At 42.2% G+C, this 7,209-nt stretch overlaps 1 non-coding gene across 1 annotated transcript; it reads left to right on the top strand.

Moving 5' to 3' along the window:
* The first annotated feature begins 4,514 nt into the window (after positions 1-4,514).
* LOC113702589 (small nucleolar RNA R71) lies at positions 4,515-4,620 on the top strand. The gene has a single exon (XR_003451225.2). It is a non-coding gene; the product is annotated as a small nucleolar RNA R71 (small nucleolar RNA).
* The last annotated feature ends 2,589 nt before the right edge of the window (positions 4,621-7,209 follow it).

Raw genomic sequence — 7,209 nt, 5'->3', positions numbered from 1 at the left:
AATGACTTTCTCGAAACTGGTTGGTCATGAAAAATTTTGCTCCTCTCCTTATATATTGCGGTGTTCTCATAGGCTTCATTTCTTAGCTCCTCCAACTCTTGTAATTGGAGTTTTCTATATCCTCCGGCCTCCATAAAGTCCATGTTACACCGCTTGAGCGCCCAGAATGCTCTGTGTTCAAATTCCTCCGGGAGGTGGCAAGGCTTCCCAAAAACTAACCTGTACGAGGACATCCCAATCGGTGTTTTGTATGCGGTGCGGTAGGCCCAGAGAGCATCTTCCAACTTCAAACTCCAATCTTTCCTATCAGGCCGCACCATCTTCTCTAGAATTGACTTGACCTCCCTATTTGACACTTCGGCCTGATCATTCGTCTGCGGATGGTAGGAGATGGATATTTTGTGGAGCACGCCATACTTACGAAACAATGCCGTGATCGTCCTATTGCAGAAATGGGTGCCCCTGTCACTCACTATGGCTCTTGGCATTCCAAAGCGGACAAAAATGTTAGACTTGATAAATTCTGCAACCACTCTTGAATCGTTAGTTCGGGTGGCTTTTGCCTCCACCCATTTGGAAACATAGTCAACAGCAAGTAAAATATACAAGAAACCAAAAAACGAGGGGAAGGGATCCATGAAATCTATACCCCAAACATCAAAAATTTCAACGAATAACATGGGGGTTTGACTCATTTGATCTCTACGAGAAATATTTTCCACCCTTTGACACTTGTCACACTATTTACAAAACAAGTATACATCCTTAAATAGAGTAGGACAATAAAAATCACTTTCTAACACTTTACGAGCTGTCCGCTTTGGCCCAAAGTGCCCTCCACATGCAAATGAATGACAAAAAGTCAAAATAGACTGGAACTCACCTGCACTTACAAATCTTCTTATCATCTGGTCCGAGCATTGCCTCCACAGGTACGGTTCATCCCAAATATAGTGTTTGGCGTCACTTTTTAATTTATCTCTTTTAGCCTTTGGCCAACCTGCAGGTAATTGATTCGTTACCAAAAAATTAACAATATCAGCATACCAAGGTATTGACGAGTCAATAGCTAATAATTGCTTCTCAGGAAATGATTCTCTCAACGGTAGATCCTCCTTATTCGTGAGCAACCGGCTTAAATGATCAGCCACCAAGTTCTCGACTCCACTCTTATCCTTGATCTCTAAGTCGAAGTCCTGCAGGAACAAGATCCACCTTATAAGCCTCGGTTTTGCATCTTTCTTCGCCAACAGGTACCTCAAGGCTGCATGATTAGAGAAAACAATTACTTTTGCACCCAGTAAATATGACCTAAATTTTTCTAGTGCAAAAACAACAGCTAGTAATTCTTTCTCCGTCGTGGAGTAATTTAGTTGGGCTCCATTCAATGCCCTCAAGGCATAGTAGATCACGTGTGCCGCCTTTCCTATCCTTTGCCCCAATACGGCTCCCACGACATAATCACTCGCGTCGCACATGATTTCAAACGGAAGGCTCCAATCTGGGGGTTGAATGACAGGCAGCGATGTCAACGACTCCTTTAATTTATCAAAAGCCACCTTGCATTCATTAGTGAACTCAAATATCAATCCTTTTGCAGCAACTTGAACAGGGGTGCTCCAATCTTTGAGAAATCCTTGATGAACTTCCTGTAAAATCCTGTATGGCCTAAAAAGGAACGTACTTTCCGTACACATACGGGGTAAGGCAGAGCAAAAATAAGATCTATTTTACCTTTGTCTACCTCTATCCCCTCAGCCGACACAACGTGCCCTAAGACAATGTCATATTCTACCATAAAGTGACACTTCTCCCAATTAAGAACCAAATTCGTCTCTATGCATCTTTTTAAAATTAGAGCTAAATTATCAAGGCATTTATCAAAACTATTCCCGTATACACTAAAATCATCCATGAACACCTCAATAATTTTTTCTACATATTCGGAGAAAATACTTACCATACACCTTTGAAAGGTTGCTGGAGTATTGCAGAGACCGAAAGGCATCCGGCGGTAAGCGAATGTACCGAATGGGCAAGTGAATGTAGTCTTTTCCTGATCTTCTAGTGCTATCGTGATCTGAAAGTAACCTGAAAAGCCATCCAAGAAACAATAGTAAACACGACCCGCCAATCGTTCTACCATCTGATCAATAAAAGAGATGGGAAAATGGTCCTTTTTAGTCACAGAATTTAGCCTCCTGTAGTCGATGCACTGACGCCAGCCAGTAGCTTTCCTGACCGGGACCATATCACCCTCCTGGTTCTCCTCTACCGTCACTCCCGCCTTCTTTGGGACCACTTGGACAGGACTCACCCACGGACTATCTAAGATAGCAAAAATGATCCCCACCTCTAGGAGTTTAAATATCTCATTTTTCACAACTTCCATCATCAGGGGGTTCAACCTCCGTTGTGCCTGTCTTACTGGTTTCGCATCTTCTTCGAGCCGAATTCGGTGCATGCATAAGGATGGACTTATTCCCTTGATATCTGCTATGCTCCACCCAATTGCCTCCTTATGCTCCCTAAGGATTCGTACCAGTCTGTCCTCTTGACTTGGAGATAGATGTGCAGAGATGATCACCGGAAGTGTCTCCCGATCTCCTAGGAATGCGTACTTTAGATGCTTCGGGAGAGGCTTTAGTTCTAGTTCCGGTGCCTGCACAACTGAAGGAAGCAACTTTGTCTGAGTCTCTGGCACAAAAAGAGAAGTAAGCTCATACCTTGGAGATACGGGTGGAAGTGAGTGCAGGGTTTCGACTGCATGATGTAACTCATCCCTCAAGTCCACATCAAGAGTTACACCTAACTCAAGATGCTTGGTTAGGGCCACTTCTAATGCGTGTTTACCATCTAATTCGAAAGTTTCCTGCACAAGAGACTCAATAACACTCAAAGCAAAAATTGAGTTAGATTCCTCTGGATACTTCATCGCCTTAAAAATATTAAAATTCACAGTTTCACCATCAAATTCCATTGACTAAGTACCCTCATTCACATCTATCTTAGTCCTGGCAGTGCTAAGAAACGGTCTACCTAATAAAATAGGTGACGGGTTTAATGATTTTTCATCTCTCATGTCCAAGATATAAAAATCTGCAGGAAAGACTAATTCATTTACCTGAACCAGAACATCCTCAACTAGCCCCTCTGGATAAGCATTTGTGCGATCAACTAGTTGGATTATGATGGCTGTTTCTTTAAGTGGCCCAAGATTTAGAGACGTAAAAATGGTCTTTGGCATCACATTAATTGACGCCCCTAAATCTAACATTGCTTTTCTAATTGGTGTATTTCCTATTTTGCACGGGATCATGAACATACCTGGATCTCCACACTTGGGTGGGAGCTTTCTTTGGAGCATGGCCGATACGTTTTCTCCCACCGCTACTCTTTCATCCCCTCTCAATTTCCTCTTATGGGTGCATAAATCCTTGAAAAATTTCGCGTACTTCGGCACTTGCTTAATTGCTTCCAACAAGGGGATGTTGATCTCCACTTTCCTGAATACGTCCAGGATCTCTTTTTCCTTCTCTGCCTTCTTTGTCTTTGCCAACCTGCATGGAAAAGGGGGTAAATTAGATTTAACGGGTATTGATGGTGTAAGAGTTATCTCAGTACCTCCACGAATGTGTCCTTCTTCCTCTATCTCCTTCTCGATCTCGTATTCACTTTTACTCTTCAAATTCGTGACCTTTGACCCCTCCACTTCCTTGCCACTCCTTAATGTCATTGTACTTACATTTCTGGGGTTTGTCTCAGGTTGCGATGGCAATTTTCCATAGACGTGGGACTCCAGACGATTAATGGCAGTTACCATTTGACTCATGCGAGTCTCCATGTCTTTCATGCCTGCTTTGGTGTCCTGTTGGAACTGGGTAATGCTCGCGACTAAGGTTCTAGTCTCCTGCTGGAGCTGAGTGGTAGTCATGGCCAAACTCTTGACAATTTCCTCCAAAGAACTCCCTGAGCTTGAGAACGAGGGTTGAGACTTCTGTTGCCAAGGTTGCTGAAATCCTGGTGGACGATTGGAGAATGCATTTTGTGGCCTATTACCATAGTTGAAATTGGGGTGATCTCTCCAACCCGGGTTGTACGTGTTGGAGTATGGATCATATTGCCTACGAGGCGCAGGCACGCCTCCAGCCATGTTCACTTGTTCAGCCCCATTCTCTTGCAACATAGGGCAAAAGTTAGTAGGGTGGCCCATATTTGTGCAGATTCTACAGGCCTTTACTTGGGGCACATTCCCCACAGCTAATTGTCGAACAACGGATGTTAGCTCCGACAACTGTTGCTGAATAGATGTCGACTCCACCTCGTTAACCCTGCGGGTAAGGTTACTCTCACGGAAGCCAAATTATTGAGAATTCTCTGCCATAGCTTCAATGGGCAGCCATGCTTCCCTCGGGGTCTTATTTGCCAGTGCTCCCCCGCTTGCAGCATCGATGATGCTCCTATCGGACGACTGGAACCCCTCATAGAAATATTGGATCAATAGTTGTTCACTAATTTGATGCTGTGGGCATCTAGTGCACAACTTATTGAACCTCTCACAATAGTCATATAGGGATTCTCCAGGGTACTGTTTAATGCTGCAAATCTCCTTTCTCGGCTAGCAGCCCGAGATGCAGGGAAGAATTTCTCCAAAAATTTCTTCTTAAGTTGGGCCCATGTGGTAATACTACCTGCAGGTAGGTAGTATAACCAATCCTTTGCCGCATCTTTTAGGGAGAAAGGGAAAGCTCTAAGTTTGATCTGCTCTTCAGTGATTCTTGGGAGTTTCATGCTGGAACATACCACGTCAAACTCCTGAATGTGTTTATGGGATTCCTCCCCCGAAAGGCCATGGAATGATGGTAAGAGGTGAATTAACCCTGACTTCAGTTCGAAGGAGGTATTCTCTGCTAGAACTGGGAATGTAATGCATAAAGGCTGCTGGGGTAATTCCGGAGCAACCAACTCTCGTAGTGTTCTTGCATTCGCCATACGGATATTCTCTTGACCTGAGTCACTGGAATTATCACCACTTGAATCTGTCGATTCGTCCTCAGGATCAAGTCCCTGAGATGCAATGCTAGATTGCTCCTCTATGAATTGTCTAGTCTCTTTCCTAGTTTGGCGCGCAATCTTCTCTACTTCTGGATCAAAAATTAACTCGTTTGTACGAGAAGAACGAGGCATAAACTAGAAAAATGTCAGATAAATTCAAAGAAAGCAACTTAAAAAGAAACAAAGTTAACCAAAACACCGCTCCTCGGCAACGGCGCCAAAAATTGACAGGTGTCGAACCTGTGCAATAATAAATATTAAAAAGTCCTAATTACCACCACAATTAATTATAGAGCAAATCTAAGTACTGGAGCAGAGACCCTAGGTGTGCAATGGGTTACTTGATTCAACCTGTTTCCGAAGAGTTTGTTTGATCCGTTATACCAGATTTGTCTATAAAAATATTAATTTTACGTACAATGGCAAGTAAGATCGATTCCACAGGGAACGGGTAGGAAATTGTTTCTTTCCAAGTCAATAGAATAAAATTGGGGGATGATTAATGGGATGAAAATGAAAATAAAATAAAATAAGTAAAATTCAAAAGATAACTCAACAAGTACAATTTACTAAAATTAACAATTAGTAAAATTCTACCCAAAGGATCTACTGCTCAGGCACGGCCCAATTAAATGATCATCAATGCAAAGATATTTCATTCATTCGTCATTAGGTTGGTTATAGTTATCAACAAGCTCTGACAACCAGTTCTTCCTTACTTTTTCGACAGTCAAGGTACGACCGTTGACTGCTTCCCTAACCAGAAAATAACCCTAGGTACGACCATAGGAATTTAATTATCCAGTTGCATTAAAGTTAGAAGAATCCAACCCTAATCAATAAACACGCTAAGAGAATTTATTTAAACTAGATCTTGCGTTCCCCCAACATAAAATCAATTATGGTGGTTGCCACTAGGTATCAACTAAATGAACAATTACGGATTCAATTTAGTTAATGTGACAGTAGGCTATTAAATTAAATCAAATACCCGGCTGTTGATATTCAATTAATAAAATACTCATGAACAATTAATTCAGGAAAATCACGAATAGTAACGAATTGGAAGAAATAATAAAAATTCAATTAGATCTCACAGATGTTATGGACCGCGCCTTCGCGTTAATCCCTGGGTAGAAGGGGGATTTTCGCCACTCCTCATCATATCAAGCTCGCGAGATTTGATTAATATCATCCACTCAATGGCCCAGGAATTAATTACCGAGAAATTGGGGAAGGTGAATTAATCGGAGTAATAACAAAGAAAAATCTGGCTTCGTCTTCGTATTGGAGCCACCAATGTACGAAAAAAAGCTAAAGTAAATTATACAGAGCCAAAATAAGAGCCAAGGAGTCAAAGTGTCACAGTCGAAAAGCAAAACGAAAATCTGCAATCGTCTGACCGCTCTGGAAAAGAAAACCAAAGCTAATGTCTCAAGTACACGTGAATCTGGCCTTCCTCCCCTTGGCCGCTCGAAACAAGAAAAGAAGAAAAAACGTCTGCCCCTCTGAGCAAAAGCCAATCTCCTGAAAAAAACATCCATCCCCCTCTCTTTCTTTCTCTTTCTTTTATTCAAGCCGCCGCCAGTAGTCTTCAAAGGGTTAGGAGGCCCACAACTTTTGTTTAAAGGTTCTAATCTAATGCTCCGGGTTCACGTGGACCGGGCTCCTTAGTTGGCTTGGCTGCAATTAATCCCGCGGGTCCGTCTTTTTGATGTATCTCTTTCGGTCTCTGGCGTGGGCACGTCCTGAGACAAAAAGTCTTCTGGAATTTTTGCCCTGCGAGAGCATTTTTTTCACCAATCACCTATAATCCATGCAAATATGAAATATGAGCAAAACTTCAATATTTAGCACATTAAATAGCCAAAATTAGGACAAAATAATAGTGCAAAATGTGTCAAATAATTGCTCTATCAAATCCCTCCACACCTAGATAATGCTTGTCCTCAAGCATTTCGACACTCAGAAGTACAACCAAGCGAGCAAAGGTCATGTGGTAATCTATACTACCACAAACATCTCAGATCCCTGACAATATTGCCAAAATTAGAACACACAGGACAGGTGGTAATTCAAAGAAAATGTATGAATGTTAGGACCACTCAAATCAACACCACGGAATGGAATTACCATAGGTTTGCACATTTATCA

The sequence above is a fragment of the Coffea arabica genome, chromosome 7e (assembly GCF_036785885.1).
Source record: "Coffea arabica cultivar ET-39 chromosome 7e, Coffea Arabica ET-39 HiFi, whole genome shotgun sequence".
Lineage (NCBI taxonomy): Eukaryota > Viridiplantae > Streptophyta > Magnoliopsida > Gentianales > Rubiaceae > Coffea > Coffea arabica.
Note: the sequence above shows the minus strand (reverse complement) of the source record. Positions and strands in the feature narration are given on the sequence as shown.